The sequence below is a fragment of the Mesoplodon densirostris genome, chromosome 8 (genome assembly GCF_025265405.1).
Source record: "Mesoplodon densirostris isolate mMesDen1 chromosome 8, mMesDen1 primary haplotype, whole genome shotgun sequence".
Classification (NCBI taxonomy): domain Eukaryota; kingdom Metazoa; phylum Chordata; class Mammalia; order Artiodactyla; family Ziphiidae; genus Mesoplodon; species Mesoplodon densirostris.
In genome coordinates, this window is record NC_082668.1 from 16,935,314 (window position 1) to 16,956,607 (window position 21,294).

A 21,294-nucleotide genomic window follows, 5' to 3' on the forward strand; every position below is an offset into this window, starting at 1 on the left:
AGAGTAAGATGACAACAAAACAATCAATTTTTTTTTTCTATTTCACATAAGCTTCTCTATATGACCCAGAAGTAGCAAAGCCTCAGAAATAGCAGGCATCTATCTGTGACCCATTCAAACAAGTTAAAGCAAACTGCACATCTTTCTATCGTGATCTCTTTTTTCGTGTGTGGTAATACAGGTGTCTGTATGTGGTCTAAGCAAGAGAGAATAAAATAGACTTTGAAGACTTCTTCTTATCATAAAATGGTTCACTTATATTTTCATCATAATGAATGAGAAACATTCATTATTTTTAACAAAGATCATCTATAAATGTCTACAAATGGAATCAATATCTATCCAGAAATCATTTGCAGAATCTGAAAAAACATAGATATATTTTGTCATAACTGTGGATGCTCCATTTAGGGTTAAAACACGATTTTTGAAGTTTATATTAATTGTTTCTGCAGGACCAGCAAATTGGAGAGTAGCTGGTAGAGAACATGCTATATGAAAGACACTTGATGTTTCAGATCTATGAACACCTAGGTGGAATAGGATAGCTGAAGATCTGTAAGGTGAAAGAAGGAGTGAATTTATTTTGTGTTGTTCCAGGAAAAAAAAAATTAATGTGCCAGGGAAGGCAAAGTCCCCAGAAGAATGCCTGGCACAAATGCTGAAACTGCATTTTCAGAGCACGGCTTAGCCCTGACTTTATAAGTGTCCCTCTTCTCAAGAGCACATGGTCCAGAGATACACACCTGCTGAGTAATGCTAACTTGAAGCCCATGTTTACATAAGGTGACCCTGTTCTCTTGGCTCCCACCAATCGTGCCGGGGCCACATGTCTCAGATTTCCTTTCTCAAAAACCCAAAGAAAGAAAATGTAGTCAGATGGTTGAGGATAGTGGAACTGGCTACAGATCAGAGTTGGCTTAATGGCAAGTCAATGTTACTGGAGCTTGTCGGATGAATCCAATCTGTAAAAACAAGAAAGAAACAAATGTTTAGGAAGAAGAAAAAGTGATGGAGACAAAAACAACTGATGACTTTCCAGTTTCTAAAGTCCAGAATCAGGTTAGCTGAGATGATCCTGTATCGTTTTAAGAACCCCTGCTCACCCCGACTCTTTTGTAAACTACCTTGTGTAGTTTTTCTAGTCCTTCACATAAAAACATCTTAAATCCAATAACTCAAAGTCACTCTTTCCTTCTGCCTGTCCTTCAGATGCTAAAACCAGGACAAAGTTACAGGGAAATGGATCTCATTTAATGATGAAAACTGTCCAGACTCAGAATGGACAGTTTCTGAAGTGTCCAAGCAGGTTTTATAATCCCCTCTTGCTATCACAAATCATGCAATTGGAGTTGCTTATGTTTGTTTTGTTTTGTTCCATTTACAATCTTTGTTTATAGTCAGAGCAGGGGTTAAGGTTTAGGAAACAAAAGCAATTCCCTAACTTTGTCTGCACTGTAACCCTCACTAGTTGCCCCCAATCACACCAATAATTGCTTGGGTTACATGAGGTTTATTGAGGAAATGACTGTACACAAAAGCTGTTTGACCTTGTGAAGTTTCCTAAACCTCTCAAAGCCTCAATTTTTTCATCTATAAATTAGGTTCACAATCCCTTTCTGAAATCTTTGGACCAGAGGTATTTCAGATCTCAGAACTTTAAGACGGTAGATAGTTCATGAGGTTCACATACTGTATTTTATGTAGATGCCTCATGGAGGTTTATGCAAACACCCTTTAATTACACCATGTCTGCAGTGAAACATTTGGATATTCACACCAACTGGGATAAAGACCATAAGTAAGCTTCACAACAATTCAGGTCAGATTTTGCTATCAAGTGAGTTGGCCACAGACCCAGTAAAACCCTTTTACGCTTCAGAGCTTTTTGGATTTCAGGACTGTGGATGGGGCTTGTGACCTACAGTAGTTACCTCCTAGGGGTGTTGTAAGAATGAAATATGACCATATCTATAAAGCAGTGGGAACAGCCTGTGTGTCTATTGCCACCATTCGGTTATGGTGGTTTCTGTCTCTTTTTTCTTCCCTTTCAACCTTGAGTGTCAGCTCCAGCTCAGCCAAGCTCACACTATGTGAGAGTCTTCAAAGTCAGCTCCATAATTAGCTGACAATTTCTTTTTGTTCAGAGGATGTTTGGCATGTAGTGAGTGCTGTATGTTAACTACCATCACAACAATTCCCATCACTGCTAGTGGTATCATTATTGTCTTTCTACCCCAGATGCCAAATTCATAGCTATGATTTCTTTCTTTTTCATGGGGATTTTGCATCCTGAGTGACATTTTTACTGTCAACAGAAAAGCATAGAAAAATGAAAGATCTGGGAACAGTAAACAAATTGCCTTTTTTTTTTTTTTTACAAATAGCTTTTTTATAAGGGAAAGGATAGGTAAAATGTGACATACATCCAAGTTTGCCCTCAAGGTCATCCTTATCTTGGCTGTCAATACACCATTGGGTTCTAACGAATTAAAGAAGGAGCACTAAAAATTGGCCATTTGGGTCACAGACTTTGTTAAATGAAACCACACACGTGTATACCCTTAAAAGAGCTATTTGAGCAATTTTAACTCCTATGTTACTACTTCTAAGATGTTTTAAGACTGAAAAACAATCAAAACTCTTGCAGGGAGGGCTCTCCTTTCTTTCTTATCTTAGCAGTTTCTTATACTTTGGAAAATGCTGCACTTAAAAGTCCAAAACACTTTTGATGTGCAAAGGAGGTAAAAAGTACTGTCAGCATTGATTCAATCTTTCCCTCTCAGCTAAGATGACCTACAGGGCTGGGAGTTTCTATGTGCTGCCCTTTCAACCATTTCAAATTGTTGGAATTGTGATAGAAATTTCATTTTTCTACCTGCCCCCTCCCTCAGAACTAATTGCTAACTTCTGCTCTTTGGCAGTCGTAACTGACCCCAAATCTAAACTTTATAAGTATAAGGTGGTCCAGCAGAGGCTAGTTAGAGAATTTTAAAAAGAGAGAGAAACAGAGAGTTAAATACTTCATAAACACCAGCAAGATTTACTGAGAGCACTCAAGATCAGCAGAAAGTTTCAAGAACACGGTCACAGACAATTGTCCATGTAAGCAAAGCCAAACCTTCCTGTGTCAGAAAGGCCTAATTTGTTGCATACCAACAAAAAAGTATCTAAAAGCCAATTGATTTAATCTCGTTAATGGTTAACACCCCCTTCAAAGCACTGACGTGATAGGTTTTCCACAAATGCGCTTCTAAATGAAAAGAATAATCAAATTTAGAATTAGGCAGATTGCTTTAGCCTGCTATTTAAAAATGGCACAAGTAATCAAGTTAGCTAAATTTATCAGGAGTAAATGTGAATGAACTCAGAAATTGAATTTGGGGACTAGCCCTGGTGCAGTCTCTACATCATGTCAGAGAGCAAAGCTAGATAAAAACTCTTTTCTTTTCAGAGCCTGAAAATACAGAAAACAACACAGAGGATGATGTCCAAATAAAAATGACTGAGTTTCCTCCCACACCATAATATGACAGAGTCAGTAACATCTATTGGAATCAACAAACCCATTTCATAGTGTGTAAGTGTCTATGCATGTCCTACAATTACTGATGGAGTTGGGCTTCTCAGCCTGGCCAAGAGATCCTTTTAGTGTTTAGGAAGCATTTTGAACTTTTAAAAAGAATTCCCTAATTTTCCACTGCTGGTCCACACTTATGGTTTAGATTTTTGTTCAGTTATGATTGCCCAGGATAAGCAGTTAACATTTAGTTTTGAAGGAGGGGTAAGTGGAAGAAGAAAGACATTTCAGAGGCTGTATGAGGAGAACTGTTGCCTCCTTTCATGTTTACAAAATAGTTGTTCTTTGTATTACTGGCATTGTCTTCTGTGCCCAAACCAGTGTCATTTAGGTAACAGGCAAAGAGAACTGACTTTAGGCCTGATGCTTGATACATGTATCATCACTAAACCCACCCAGCTCCCTGGAGTCACTATTATTGCCCCACTTTACAGATGAGGAGGCTGAGGCCACAGAGATTCTAGATCACTTACCCAGTGTCATTCAGCTATATATGATGAAAGTAAGATTCATGCCATTATTTCTCTGAGTTTGAAGACTGCCTGTTATTAAAAGTTGCTCAACAAATACTTATTTAAATGGTTATATTTTACTTAAAGAAAATAGTCTAATTTTCACTTCTGATAACAACATTGATAACTACTCACTCTCTACTTTCAAGTCCAGTTTTTCTTCACTACTTTCATTTCACAGCAAACCGGGGTGTTCGTAGTAAGGACAGTTAACCATTCTCATTTTACAAATGAAGTGGCAGAAACCCAGTGAATTTAAGTAACATACCTAAAATCACACATTTATAAGTAAACATGCAACTCGAGCCCAGGTTTGTGAACTCAAATCCTAAGGTTTGTACTCTTCTCCACTGCCTCCTCTATCCAAGGACAATAAAAACAGAATAAAGAACCATAGTCTACTTTCTGACCTCTGATGTCTAACTATGGCCAGGTCTCTAAGACTGTGTTTACTTAGAGAAAAATAATTCTATGGCAAATGGCTGATCACTTAATTCAAATTAACAAGAGGAGATCAACTATTCGGCGGCCTCAGTGCTGATTTGACACAAAGTAGATATCATTTGGGCCTTCTTGCAGGACCCCTAGGCATAATCCTCCTAGAGATGAAAAACACTGCGATTGTAAATTACCCTCTTGGTTTATTTCATAAAGCCTCTGGGTTACAATTTAATCCCACCTTTGCTCAGCCCCTCAGAGGTAATGGGTTGCTTTCCTAATTTACAGGGAAAGTGCTAAACCTCATTTTTCTTAAGCCACAAGGCCAAAGTCATCAGAAGCAGAGACAACAGGGATCTGACGAGGCCAGGAGGCAATCACACGTCCTTCTCCCGTGAACCTGCCTGAAGTTTATGTGGGATCCGGAAAGGACAAGATGCCCTTCCTCCTGTGAAGTCTCTACTAATCACAGAAGCAGATTTCAAATAATCTCTTCAATTTTGCTCCTCTGGGCTGCTTGGCTTTGTAAACTGTCAGCAAAGCTGTCAAAGTGGGAAGCTAGATCTTGCAGTCTCTCTGGGTGGATGCTACTCGAATCACGTCTGTGTGATGGCAGAGACAGAGGCCGGAGCAAAAAGAGCTAACTGCGTCATTGCAATAGTACTGAATTCCCTGGGCTAATTAGGCCTTCATGTTCTTTTATAACAGTAGGGAAGAAATAGCTACTTGGAGATTCCATTAGAAGCTGCACACTTTCAAGGTGCATGAAATTGCCCAGGTATTGCTGCCGGTAAAAGGAAACCTTCCTCTTTTGACTTGAGATCATTAGGTTTCTGTTTTACTGCAGATCATCTGCTGTTCTTATCTCCAACCAGAGATAGAGGGAAGCCCTTTCATCAGCCCCCGGGACAGCATTGTCTGCCACGAGTGTTGATCAAGCCAGGTCAGGAAGCGAGTGCTGCAGAGCAAGGAGTAGGAGAGAGAGAAGCAAAATAATAGCTGCTTTGTCGGGAATCCATACTATGTGCCTGGCCCAGGTGAAAAGGACAAGGTCTCTGATTTCACTTTGTCTTTCCAACAACCTTGTGGAAGAGATATGGCTATTAGCCCAATTTCACAAGTTCAGAAAACTGAGACTTGCCCATCATCAGAGTAAGGGGTGAAAACAATCATTTGAATGTTTTATAAAGAGTCAGAAAAAAGGGAGCCCGCAGGTACAAAATTTTCTTAATTAATGTGAAGACTCATTCTTTGAAGTGTAAGTTCGCCACCAAGGAACCAGACATTCATTTTATTTCACAATATTTTAGGTAGAATCATTTTATTTTCTACATTAGACTTCATTTATCTTAAAATCCATCTTTAATGGAACAGATAAAATATATACAGAAGAAATGACTTAAAAACTGGCACTGATTATCCTGACTGGTTTGGCACCATAAATAAATATATAGCAGGTCAACATAGTTACAAAATATCAAATCTGTATGCATTCAGTCAAATGTCATTCAGCAAGTATTTGAGTGGCTACTAAGTGCCAAACCCATGTGAAATGGTAGGGAGTCATTGGTAAAAAGATAACTTCCTTTTTTTTCATGGAGCTAATAGAGGAAAAAGACATTAAAAATGTATCATTATGTATAAGTAATTTGGTGTTTCTAAAGCTGACAAGTGAAATGAAAAACAAGACCCTGGTGGTCAATTTTTATATTACAAACTTTCATTTAAAAGAGCACAAGTTGGGTGGGAGGAATTGGGAGACTGGGATTGAAACATATACATTATTGATACTATGTATAAAATAGACAACTGATGAGAACATACTGTATAGCACAGGGAACTCTACCTAATGCACTGTGGTAACCTAAATGGGAGGGAAGTCCAAAAGGGAGGGGATATCTGAATGTGTATGGCTGATTCATTTTGTTGTGCAGTGGAGGCTAACACAACATTGTAAAACAACCATACTCCAATAAAACTTAATTTTAAAAAAATTAAAAAAGTAAAAGAGCGCAAAAATGTGAATTATACAAAATAATTGCATAAAAACAATTTATTAGAAAAAAAGTGAAAACTCACTATGACCCTTAAGAAGTAGTTATTAAAAAGAATTCATGAGAAAATGAAAAATAGAAAAGAAAGTAATAGATAATATGATGAGCAATAATAAATATGTAGCATCCAAAAATTTTTTTGATGAGCTTCATAACCATATGCCAGACTCTTCACTCTTGTGTCTTATTAGAATCCAAAACAGGATGCAGAACAAACATTTCATTGTGCATATGCTATGTGTACACTTGACTATCTCTGTAGAAAATACCTTTTAGCAGATGATGTTTTCCTGATGCAGTTTGGGTTCAGCAATGAAGGACATAGTTCAGTTATTTCGTAAGTTTGAAGGAAAAGGTTTAGGAAAAAGAAATATAAACCAAGCAGTTTCCATTACCCATAGAGATAAACCCAAAGCACAGATACAATGTTCTTCGACTGCTTAATGGATTTTGAATCATTTTACAAAGACCTCACTGAGCATACCTCGATTTAGAAGAATAACCATGAGACCTCCATTTAGAACTATAATTAAATGTCATTTGGGGACTAATAACCACGCTCACGGCATTATCTGAGTCGATGAGAGTGGGGAAGGGATGAGCTTGCACAGCTCAGCTTCTGGTCAGAAATGCCAGCTGATCATTATACTCCAGTAAATTTCATGCATCAATGTATTTATCGCTATTATAAACTGAAAATATGAAGGGAAGAAAAAGTAAAGATCTATTGATTGCATGATGGGCCTTGTAGGTTCATTGTGATATCCTTTATTCCTTGATAACAAATGTGCCATCCTGTTTTACCCAATCAAACATGTCTCCCTCTATTTCTACCCTTCCCTTTTGTGAAGATGAGCATGAAAAAAGCATACAAAAAATTTTGTATCCACGTATGAAGGTATAATTTTTGTCTTGGGACAGCAGCCAGGCCCCGAATCTCTCCCATTGTGGAGACCTGGGGCCGTTTAAGGCTTGGGGTCTAGATCTTGAGAGGTTCAGACATTTTTGCTGTCCTGATTTCCTGGCAAAAATGGGAATTCTCAACCAGCTCTTGAGATAACAAATTGTTTAACTACACTAGGTCTAGAAATGCTCCTCTTTGGGGAGAAAATTTTTAAGATAGCTTTACAATTCCTTTGCTTTACTTTTAGATTCTTAGAAAAGAAACACACAGAAAATCAGAACTTGCCTTTAATCTTTATTGGTACATTTTGGGCTCAAGTGCTTCAGCTGGAACTGAGGATCCACTGTGTCTCCAGTGGTCTATCCAGAAATCAGAAATGGGAATTCATGGCAGGAAAATCACTACAGAAATTGGAATAAGCTTGAGGTTGGAAAAGCATTTGAGAACATTATGTAAAAGAAGCAAAAAAAAAAAAAACAACAACTCACTGCGCTTATTTATGAACAAGTGAAGCAAGAAAGCATAGATTTAGGCAGCTGTGAGGCCAGAGGAAAAAAGTGACTTTGGTGTAAATCGGAAGAAGTTGAGGAAGTTAGAGCATGAAGGATGTGGGAGGATTCAAGCAGCTCAGAAGGTGCCACCTGGCTTTGCAAGACCTATTTTGGCAAATCTGGCTTATGTGGCCATGCGTCAGAGTGGACTTTGTTGGGAGTCCTATATTTACCAGGTAAGTGACCAGATGTCTTTGCCAATGTGTAATAATTTCTGGGGAAGGGATTTAAAAATTCAGGCCATACCATCCAAAATAGGAAACCAACTCTTCTTGCTTTAAGGAAGTTTATAGACAATTCAAGATAAGCCATCTGTGCAATAAGAAATACACATCCTACAGAAGGTGAGAATTATAGGACACATAATATTGATAATAACAGCAACATTTTCAGATGTATTGTATGAGACCCATATGTGCATGTTTCTCTGGTCTGTTATGGTGGTATTTTTGTTTACACACCACAGTTTGACTCCATCTCTGAAAAGGTGCTAGACACATAGTAGGCTATCTATAATCCTGGATGGAAGGCAAGAAAGAGGGAAGAAAGGAAAGAAGGAAGGAAGAAGCTTTAGGATTATCTTGGAGTGGAGTATTTGTTACATGTATTAACAGAAATTAAATATAATATTATAGACCACATAACTGAGTGAATTTGGGGCTGAGTGTCATTTGATGCAGGAAAGGAAGTAGAGGTAGATGATTTTTTTTTGTAGCCATGACCTCTCCTCCCTTCAACACGTGACTCTATGATATTTACCTGCTCTCCCAGTACCATGGGGTCAAAAGTGGGCCAAGATGAGGTTGCCGATCCAGACCCTTCCAGGGTGGGCATGAGCAGGAACCAGGAGCCGTCACGTATCCTGAGACTGCAGTCACCTGAACTCATGTAGAAGAGGTGCCAGCTCCTTCCTCCCTCTGTGGCTGCCTCCCTCTGTGTGTGTGTGTGTGTGTGTGTGTGTGTGTCTGGTAATTTTGATTAGTTTGACACCATAGTTTGATCAGTTTTGCTTTAATGCCATGTGGTGTGCTGGAGCCAGCTTGTATGACCACTTAAATTTTCAGGAAATTTGTGAACCAGTTGTTGGACACAGCAAACCTAATTAATAAAATTAAATTATATAAACTTGCAATTAAATAGACTATATAAAAAACAAAGGTAAAAAATACTAAAACTTGTTAGTTCCAATTACTTTACTGCATTGTCTTATGATCTAGGCTCTTGAGGTGCTTTACCTCTGTTGTGTCTGTATGGGGAAAAACGAAAATGGTATGCTGCTGTGATTATCTTCCCAAATCTGCATCAAGTGAGATCACATGGGTAGCTTGAAACTGGCCGTGGTAGCAGTATTTACTCAACAGAAATTGGTAAATGCTGCAAGTCAGGGCTTCTTTTGCAGGGTGGGGAGGATGGTGGTTAAAATTTTACTAACACACAGACATCTCATTTTTCATTTTGTCAGTATGTATTACTCCCTATCTTCTGGAACTGAATCCTGCTTCTTTTGGAAGAAACATGCTTTCCCTCCATAAGTAGTTTGAGTGAGACGTCCAATTATCTGCTCCCATTCCTTGATCACAGATATAGGAATATCATACAGGCTTGGCCAGTCAAAATGACCATCTCCCCTGACCATAGTGATAAGCCCAGGGATGAGCATGTGACCTAGTCCAAAGTAATCAGTCCTTCCCTGAGATTTTCTGGACAGATCCTGGGAAAATTAAGGCTTCCCCTTTTCCTCTGGAGTAGCTAACCTGGGGTAATGTAAGCCTAAGGCTACCTGTGGCCATGCTTCCCTCAATATCCACATCACATGTAGGAAATCCTGAGACCAGCCACAACAAGCAGCAAACCCCTGAGACAGAGGACAACCTGGTAATATCATCTGAGTCCTTGTGTTCAGACATGCCTGTTCATCCATGTTCTTCCCAGTTCATGTAAATCAACAAACTCCAATTTTTGCTTAAGTTGTTTTGAGTTGGGTTTCTGTTACTTGCAACTAAAAAGTCCTAACTAATACAATTGATTTGGGCTTATCTATTTATTTTCTCTTGTTACCTCTGTTTCCTTGGTTCATCAATTGTATGTATGTATGAGTTATATGTTGAGACTTTAAAATTGATCTAGAGAAAAAAGCCCTCCTAGAAAACCAGATGCAGTCATTCAGGAAATCCATAAATCTCTCTTAACCAGTACTTCCAAGGTTTTGCTGCTGCCATGGGGATTGGGGTAATAAAATACAGAGGTTTATCACCTTCGAACTCAAACTCTGCCAAGAAGAAACAAGGTTCCAACACTATGATTCATTAGTATCACTCCAGCAGAAGAGCTGTAATGGTGGGAATATGTCTTGAAATGAAATCATAATGAAAGAACTGGTAGGTTTGCTGTCTTGATTAAATTATAGAAGCTGAAGGCCACCATTATTTAAGAGCAGAACTATGATTAATTGGTATAAGAAAAAAAGGAAATTGAATAAAGGAAAAGAGAAACAGAGAAAATAAAACTGGGGGAAAAAAGGAACAGAAACTAGTTTAGTTCCTTGTGCCCTTATCCTATCCAAATGTCCCTCTTCAAAGAATAGTACCACACTGGGACTCAGTGTTGCTTGCTTCTGTTGGTAGTTCAGGCATTTACTAGAGGGTGTAGCCATATGAACCTTGGGGAAATCCAAAAATTAAGTGGACAAAATGTCCCATTTTATGATTGTCAGAAGCCTCTTTGCCCAGCCACACTGATGCTTCCTGAAAAAGTGATGTGACATGGTTTTGGGGGCAGTGATGGAAATTTGCATAGGCTCAAGCATATAGACTTGTAACAGATGCATCCTTTGTTCAGTGCCAGTGGCATTTGCTAGTACAAGCAGTGGCACCTTCCACTGATGGGAGCAGCAGAACTGTCTTCATCAGACTAGTTTTGCACTGTGATCTTAGACATTAGACTTCACTACATAATCTCCAGACCTTCAGACGTCTCAGAGATTCTGTGAGCTGGTCAATATACATTGAATATTATTTTTTTTCAACTACAATCAGTCAGAATCATTTTGTTGATTATACTTCAGCATCTTGATTGACTCAGTGAGGCAACACAGCACCAAGGTCATGGTTAGAGGGGTAGTGATAAGCATTAAGTCCCATGTGAGTGGTGAGGTTCAAATGGCAGAGTAGGAAAATCATCCTAAGGCAGTGTGTGTGTGTGTGTGTGTGTGTGTGTGTGTGTGTGCGTGCGGTGTCTGGATGTGCATGTTGGCCATGAATGCTCTATTGAAATCCCACCTGCTGGAGGGAGTGGGTCCAATGGCTCAAAACTCTGGGTCACACCAGAAACACAAGATGCTCAGACCTTTCCAGACAATAGAAATTAGAAAGTGGTAAGGAAGGTTTCATAATGAATATGGTAATTTTCCCCAGAATTGGTATTTTAGCTGGAAATATTTAATTGTGGTAATACATCTGTTGAACTTTAAATGAGGCAGATAATAGGGTATAAAAGGTCATATTACTCATCACTTACAGTCTCTGTTCCAAAACACATTGCTCAGAGCAAACTGTTGTACAAGATATGACTGTATGTCTCCTATCACAGGAGAAGGTAAAAATATAAATAATTTGCATTTTTGTGAAATGACCATTTCCTAGACAAACATCCTCTCATTTTTCTCTCTCCTTTGGTTATTTAAATGTGAATTACTATAATAAAATAGAAATCATTTACCTAAGTTTTTCTTATTAATATTTAGCATTTAATAGCACTTTCATATCAGATAATGCTTTTCCCAGTCATTTATTTCTTTTTTATTTGTTTGTTTTTGGTATGCGGGCCTCTCACTGTCGTGGCCTCTCCCGTTGCAGAGCACAGGCTCCGGATGTGCAGGCTCGGCGGCCGTAGCTCACGGGCCCAGCCGCTCTGCGGCATGTGGGATCCTCCCGGACCGGGGCACGAACCCGTGTCCCCTGCATTGGCAGGCGGACTCTCAACCACTGCGCCACCAGGGAAGCCCCCCAGTCATTTATTTCTAGTTAATTGTTTCTGTTTACCATACTTCTGCATGAGGTATGGTATCTTTTTTTTTTTTATGAATTGCATTTTTCCTAGGTGATCAATCTTCTGGAGGCACTTCTATTTTGTCTCTGGTTAAAGGATGTTTCCACTTACCTTGAATGGACTATGCTCATAGTTTTGTATTCTGTAGAGCAGCAGGTAGTGGAGGTTATGCAAATGGAACTAAGTCATCTGGCTTTAGGTGTTGTGAGGCAATTGCTCCAACAGAGAGGCATGTTCTCCAGGAAAGGGAGGGACATTTGACTTGATGCCTTCTATTCTGTCCTGGGATCATATGAGAGTGTATGGGCTGGAAAGATTGTCATGACTAAGGTATGGCAACTTTTGGACCTGTTAGATCCTCTGAGGTTGGCTGATCCATCTTCGTCTACCCAAGGTTTATTCACCTTTGATCCTGGTTCCTTTGGGCTCCTTCCTTGTCAGAAGGATGAGATTCAGGACAACAAAACTCCCGCTGACCCTGGAATACCTGCAGGTTTTATGTGAGTAAAAAAGACTCAGGGTGCTGGCACTGAGGATAAGAATCTGATGGGAGAGGAATCAGAGAATTCTTTGAGAATAATCTGGAAAAATAATTTATTTAGTAAGGCTTACTTGATTTAAAGTAATCACAGAAATATTCCCTTTCCTCTTCTTTTCTCTTCATTACCCTGTTTTACACACTCACATGTTCTTCTACAGAATATGAGAGTACCAAGGTAAAACAATGGTCTAGCTAAAATGTGGTTAAAACTCTAGCCCAGGGCTTCCCTGGTGGCACAGTTGTTGAGGGTCTGTCTGCTGATGCAAGGGACACAGGTTTGTGCCCCTGTCTGGGAGGGTCCCACATGCCACAGAGTGGCTGGGCCCGTGAGCCATGGCCGCTGAGCCTGCGCATCCGGAGCCTGTGCTCTGCAATGGGAGACGCCACAACAGTGAGAGGCCCGCGTACCACAAAAACAAAACAAAACAAAACAAAAAAAACTCCAACCCATAGGGTCCCATGTTTCACCTTGTGGGGCACATCAGACCGCCACATTTGTGGTGATGTATGAAGTATCACTTTCAGCAATCAAGTCACCATAAAGTATAAACCAAGTGTTTGTTCCCTAACACTGGCATTTGAATGAGGTGGACCATAATGAAATATTGTCAGATATATGAGCTGAAGGATTTTCTTTCCTACTTCTCATGTTCCAGGTCTATTAAATAATTGATGTTCACAACTGAATGCACAAAGGACCCATGGATATTTATGGGGTTGAACTGAAAGACTGGGAACAGACCTTCTAAGCATATGATGACATACAATTTGGAGCCATATGACAAGAACTTAATACTGGGAAACTGAATGATATTTTGCTAAGAATGTGACTTCAAACAAAGTGGTATATTTCTAAGTCATAGGCAGAGTATTGAAACAGACTTAGATCTCTGCTTTCTTTGACTGCATTTCCAACACCACTTACTCTAGGATCTATTGCAAAGGCCACCCTACCTAAATCTACTCCCAACTTTAAGACAAGGAATCATGTGTCACACAGTTGGGCCAGTCGTAGGGGTTGAAGTAACCATTGAAGAAGTTATTTTTCAGTCTAAATGTTACCTGTGTGAATGTAAAAGAAAAAAAAACATGCTTTTACTCCTTCATTCACTCAACTTATATTACCAGAAACTGTCAGGAAAAGAGATACAAAGATGAATTATGAATGGTCACTCCAAAGTACAGAGATAGATAAGTAGGCAGACAGATAATAAAGAGTTAAGTGGGTAAGACAAAGGCAATCACTGACATCAATGTGGTCAGTGTAACAGGATAGGGAAGGTGGGAGGGAGACGCAAGAAGGAGGGAATATGGGGATATATGTATATGTATAGCTGATTCACTTTGTTATAAAGCAGAAACTAACACACCATTGTAAAGCAATTATACACCAATAAAGATGTTAAAAACAACAACAACAAAAAAACAGGACTTGGAGATAGGCACAGGCTACAACAAAGGCAATTTAGCATCATGGTTAAGGGTTTGAATTTGGTCTCAAATCCTGACTCTTCCACATACTAACTGTAGCAACTTGTGGCAACTTCCCTGACCACCCTGAGCATTACTCTCCTCACCTGTGAAAGAGAAATAATAATATTATTCACTTTTCAGAATATTTTTGAGGATTAAATTAGAACAGCTATTATGATCTTTTCAAGCATGGTCTGGGGACTCCCTAGGGTCCCTGAGATTCTTTCAGGGATCTGCAAGCTCAAAACTTTTTTCAGGGCTTCCCTGGTGGTGCAGTGGTTGAGAGTACGCCTGCCGATGCAGGGGATACAGGTTTGTGCCCCGGTCTGGGAAGATCCCACATGCCGTGGAGCGGCTGGGCCCGTGAGCCATGACCGCTGAGCCTGCGTGTCCAGAGCCTGTGCTCTGCGACGAGAGAGGCCACAGCAGTGAGAGGCCTGCATACCACACACACACACAAAAAAAAAAAAACAAAAAAACACCTTTTTTCATATTAATGTTAAGAAATATTTACCTTTTAACTCTCCTTTTATTTTTATAACAATACTAAGATGGCATACGTGTCTCATTTTGACTCGAGTTAAGGGTAAAGTGGTTGTGTATTCTGGTTTACACCTCTTGACCAGTGTAATTATTCATAGTCCCTCCCCCCTCCCCTTTCATTTTGAAAATAGTCCCAGTTGGGATAAGTTACATGAGGATCCAAATTAGGCATTTAGCCAACTTTTACCTAGACTTGGGGGAAGGTGAGTAAAACATTTCTTTAGAATCTCTGGACTCAGTACCCAATAATCTAAAAGATAACAGAAAAATTTTATTTAACATACAGTTACAATTATTATTAAAATTCATTTCCTGAAGAGTGACTACTGCAAAAGTTTGGGGGTAACATATAGTATGTGTCATGAGGAAGAAGAAAAGGAATAGATACTGAATATTTCAATGACTGTATTTTTTAAAAGCAAGGCTGAAGAAGACCCAATCTGGAAAATATGTCATGAAGAATGAGCAGTGCTCACTCCAAAAGTCCTTTAGAATTGCAGGTTATACAAATAATGTTTCTGAGTATCAAATCCTCAGGTATAAATGGACAAGACCAGTACTGAATCCAAGCTTGGCTGCTCGCTGCTGGAAAGGCCAATACTTGAGAGACAAGTGTTGCTGGAAAAGGAAAAGTTTCTTTAATCCAGAGGCCAGCAAACTGGGAAGGTGGTGGACTAATGTCCTAAGACCTTCTCCAAGTTACCAGTAGGGAGACAAAGTTTTAAAGGCAGTGTGAGGGTGGGGGCTGAAGGGGGCCTGATAAGCTCGTGCAGAGTTCTTGGATTGGTTGGCATTAAGGTGAAGTTTCGAGCATCACCAGTCTTATGGCTTCAACCATAAGGGTTGAAAACAGACAAAACTACGGTCTGCATGCTTGTGGTCAGCAGGTTTCAACTGGTAGGGGGCCGGCTTCCTGCAAAAACAACTTAGGACTGTGTGTCAGACCTTTATCTACATCTCAGGGAACTGGGAGTTTGATGACTCTGCTATGTGTCTGATTTATTGTCTAAAACGTTGCCAGTTTCCAAGCCCAACAGCTATTCTTTGTTCCTACATCTTCATATTTCTTAATCATTAACTCTTTTTTAAAAATTCATTTTATTGAAGAATAATTGATTTACAAGCTTGTGTTAATTTCTGCTGTACAGCAATATGATTCAGTTATACATATATATATATATATATATATATATATATATATTCTTTTTCATATTCTTTTCCATTATGGTTTATCACAGGATATTGAATAGAGTCCCCTGTGCTAGACAGTAGAATCTTGTTGTTTATCATTCTATATATAATAGTTTGCATCTGCTAATCCCAAATCCTAGTCCATCCCTCCCTCACCTCCCACCCCCTTGGCAACCACAAGTCTGTTCTCTATGTCTCTGAGTCTGTTTCTGTTTTGTAGATAAGTTAATTTGTATCATATTTTAGGTTCCACGTTAACTCGAGCCAGCCTTTTGGGACTCAGGGGTGGCCTGGGAGACTATCTTTTCTACAGACAAAGGCAGGTGGAGGACATGAAGGGGTCTGTGTTGGGAAAGCCCCACTGGGTCCTGCTTAGTTACACAGGGAAAGGATTTGGGACATTAAAGGTAGGGGTGACTAAGTTCCATACCCCTTGCCTAAACTCATGATGGGTTAAGAGTAAGCCTGCATGTAGGGACAGGAACAATTCCAACAGGGAAAGCATTAGGCCAGGTCAGCCAAAGCCACAAGCTATGGAAAAACTGGTCTCATTGGGTTGATTGATTCCCCTCATGATGTTGGGACATTTCATTCCCAACCACCAACATAAGTGGATAAGCCCAGGTGAGAAGAAAATGAGCATTTTCAGTGTTCCACAAGAGAGGGACCTCTGATTTCATTATTTGTTTACTCATTTGTATTTGTATATTGAATTTTTTTACTATCTGCTCTATTCTGGTCACTTAAGAAAGATTTGCTAGGTCTCAATTTCTTCCTATGTTAAGTGAAAGTGCTATATATATCCTGTGGTTCTTAACTATTTTGGGGGATAATCACCTCTTCAATCAGCCAATTACTACTCACCCTCCAGATATTAAGTTAAATGTTACTTCTTCCAATCCTCCAGTCTGACAACACCTCATCCCAGTCCTCCCAGGCAAGGATAGTTACCCAGTTTATGTACTTCTTTTGCTACAGGATAACCATGATTTATTATAATTCCTTGTTTAATTGTACATCTTCTCTTCTTTACTTTAAAATGAAATAATGGTGTCTACTTTGCTTGCTTGATAATTTTTTTTTCATAGACCCGCATGTATATCTAGTACTCAATAAATATTTGTTGAATGACTGGAGAAGCCTGATATATTGGTGGTTCTTACCCATTTGGGGATCATGGATACTTGAACAACAGGTAAAATCTCTGGACATTTTTCTTAGACAATTTCAAGGGATTCACAACCACCATCCAGTCTTAGTCATGGATTCTGGGTTAATAACCCTTAGGCTGGTTGATTTATCAAGGCTCTACCAGCCCTGACATTCTAAGATTCTATAAAGTCAGAAGTCTCTAAACCTCCCAGAATCTCCGTATCCCTTGTTGCAAGAGATACGCAGCGTCCGACACAAGCACAGTTAAATATCACATGGCTGTAATGATTGGCGCTCCCACAAAACAAAAGCCATTTCAGAGAAGAGAAGTGTAGAGTCATAAAGTCGTGGGGCTTTTGATTTGGGAACGCCCTTCCAAATGGGCAGATAATCCTGTCAATCTCCTATTAAAAGCAAGAATCCTCTCTACACCATGCCTGACAAGAGAACACTCATACTATGCTTGAACATAGCCAGATAAAAGGAATTCACAATTTGTCAGCAAGATTTGAAAACTGGTATCCCACAGCTTGCATTTAGCCTACAATCATCTTTCCCCCCCTCTCTAAGCGTGTTTTAAAATTCAGAGCATTTAACAATTAAAAAAATCCATATTTCTGGATTTCCCCACAAAATTGTGAGATTGATAAACACTGGATCCCCTTTCCTAAATGGAAACACGTACAGGGCTCTCCAGTTTGCCACAGTCTGGACCACTCCCTCTTCTTAGGTATCTGGTCTGATTCAGTCACGTACATTACCTTCCTATGCTCTGTAGCAGATGTTATGCTGGAGACCGAGTGGGGAGCTCTGGGTTACAGCATTCACCAATTTCCATAATGTAAATACTCCCACCACGGTCAATTTCAAGCTAGCAATCTGATGGCTGTCTGCTTGCTTTAAATTTAACAGTTTTCTTTCACAAATCAGTACAAGTGGGCAGAGCATACCAGTTATCTGTGATCTTAAAATGTTAGAAAACCAAGTTCACTTAAGTTGAACACAAATTTCACCTTCTGAAATTTCCACCTACATCCCCAGATCTTCCCTCTTTATCAATACAACACATTTTAGGTTTAATCATAAAACAGCCTTGCAATTATTTTTGTTTGTTTTTTTGTTTGTTTTGCAATTATTTTTAAAGGACGAAGTATCACTGACTACTAACAGAGCTTCAAATTCTGTTTCTCATCTAGTGTTAATAATTAATTAAGGTAGATTATCAAAAACATTAGAAAAACACCAGGAAAGAAAACCCCAACATGATAAGAGTAGTAACTCAGAGTGGTATACATTTTATTTTATTCTGTGTGCTCTTTATTTAGTATTTTCCAATCTTTCTACAATAAATATGTATTGCTTATGTAAATGTCCCCCTATCATACCAAAAAGAAAATTTAATCATTTCAGTCTCACTACAGGTTTAGTATACAGTTAAATAAACTACACTTTGTCAGAGAGGAAACAAAATGCTCTTCATGTCATGATCATTCTTGAAGTCAGAATGGCACATTGGTGAAGGATTTGGTAAAAATTAATCCTGTTAGCTAAATGTTCCTATGAAATAGGAGATGTGAAGGATTAAAAATGAAGCTAGACACATTATGAGAGTATTTTAGTATAGGGACAGAAAGTATTAAGGCGGTGGAATTAGGGTGGGAGAGGGTAGTAAGCTGCGTTTTAAAGAGCCAAACAATAGCCAAGACATGGAAGCAACCTAAATGTCCATCAACAGATGAATGGATAAAGAAGAAAAGAAGATGTGGTATATATACAATGGAATATTTCTCAGCCATAAATAAACACAAAATAATGCCATTTGGAGCAACATGTATGGACCTAGAGATTATCATACTAAGTAAGTCCAGCAAAGACAAATATTATATGATATTGCTTATATGTGGAATCGAAAAAAATGATACAAATGAACTTATTTACAAAACAGAAATAAAATCACAGACATAGAAGAAAAACTTATGGTTACCAAAAGGGAAAGGGGGGAGGGATAAATTAGGAGTTTGGGATTAACATATACACACTACTATATATAAAATAGATAAACAACAAGGACCTACTGTATAACATAGGGAACTATATTCGATATCTAGTAATACCTATAGTGGAAAAGAATGTGAAAAAGAATAGACATATATAATCATATATAAATGAATCACTTTGCTATACACCTCAAACTAACACATTATAAATCAACTATACTTCAATTAAAAATAAATAAAGGAAAAAATAAAGAGCGAGTTTCTATTTGCCATATATTTTTTTTCCTGATAGAAGTGTGGTGCAAAAAGTAGCTTATGCCCTCTGTTTTGCCAGGAAACTCCCAGTAGTTATAAACTAAATTTCATCACCTTGCCAGGACCACGTTTAGAAAATTTTAGAATTCTTTGTCCTTGGGTTCATAATATCTTAAAGGTGTCTAAAGTTCTTTTGTAAATCAATTAGGTCTACTCAGTGGAATCACTCACACACACACACACACACACACACACACACACACACACATTTCTGATCTTCTCCTTAGCACTTTCTTTAAAATAATAATGCCCAAATAGATTTCTAAATAAAGGGGAAAAAAATCTTCCCTTGTGTGATATGTCATAGGAATGATGTCTGAATTATATAGCACACAATAAATATTAAGTCAGTTAACAAGTTCTCTGAATAGATAATTTTAAAAAATATCCCCAAGAGAAGACATTTTTACTCACAATGAATATCCAGGGGGCCTCCCTGGTGGCGCAGTGGTTAAGAGTCCGCCTGCCGATGCAGGGGATACGGGTTCATGCCCCGGTCTGGGAGGATCCCATATGCCGCGGAGCGGCTGGGCCCGTGAGCCATGGCCGCTGGGCCTGCGCATCCGGAGCCTGTGCTCCGCAACGGGAGAGACCACAACAGTGAGAGGCCCGCATACCGCCAAAAATAAATAAATAAATAAATAAATAAATATCCAGAAAACTGAGTAACAGCAGAATGATTTTCCTTACAAATAGAATAAATATACTTTCACAGCTTAAAAAAATAGAAGAATAGAATTGGTAGACCTACTTATGATAGTCTTTAAAGATAGGCTTGGTTGAAGTCAAATTATACTAGAAGTGGTGGTATAGAAGAATTAAAGTATATTGTTTATAAAAAATTTTCTTATTTTAAAAAATGCCTGTGTAATTATTCTGATGGGTTGAAATACACAAAATAAGCTAACATCATTGAGTTAATTATAATTCTCAAAAGCACTAAAACTCACTAGTCATATTTAGAGGATTTTCAGGAACCAATTTACTCTTCTGAAAACTGGTCAGTGAAGGGGAAGAATTAAATCTATGCAATCTGTACCTCAGAATCTCCAAATAGTCATGGAGAGAAAGTTCTTTTTCACAGAGAAATTTCAGGTAATAAATGCATAAGGGATAATGCACTTAAAGTATTACCATTTGGCATCCCTGAATGAAATAATAGATTATATAACTATTAAAAGCTGTTGAGACTTATATTAAATGATGATGGAAATTCTTAAAAGTTTGGATAGATTGGCAACACCTGAACCCCTTGTTTAATATTAACACCTCAAAAAGAGAGAACCAGATATGATGAGCTCCCCCTGTGATACAAAATACATTTATAACCAATTATGAAGTATTACTGCCTAAAAATAAAATCTGAAACTAGCTGAGTCCTTAAATCAAATTGATGATGGATCAAGTTGATGATGGATTAAAGACCTAAATGTAAGACCTGAAATCATAAAACTCCTAGAAGAGAACATAAGCAGAACAGTCTTTGACATAAATTGTAGCAATACTTTTTTGGATCTGTCTCATAAGGCAAAAGAAATAAAAGCAAAATAAACAAATAAAATGTAATTAAACTTAAAAGTTTTTGCACAGCAAAAAAACCATCAGCAGAACAAAAAGACAACCTACATAATGGGAGAAAATATTTGCAAATGGTATAACCAACAAGGGGTTAATGTCCAAAACATAAACAGCTCATAGAGCTCAATATCAAAAAAGCAAACAGCCCAATCAAAACCATGGACAGAGGACCTGAATAGACATTTTCCCAAAGAACACATACAGATGGCAAACAGGAACATGAAAAGATAGCTCAGCATCACTAATTATTAGAGAAATGCCAATCAAAAATGAGATATCACCTCACACATGTCAGAATGGCTATCATCAAAAAGTCTACAAATAACAAATGCTGGAGAGGATGTGGAGAAAAGAGAACCCTTGTACACTGTTATTGGGAATGTAAATTGGTGCAGTCACTGTGGAAAACAGTATGGGG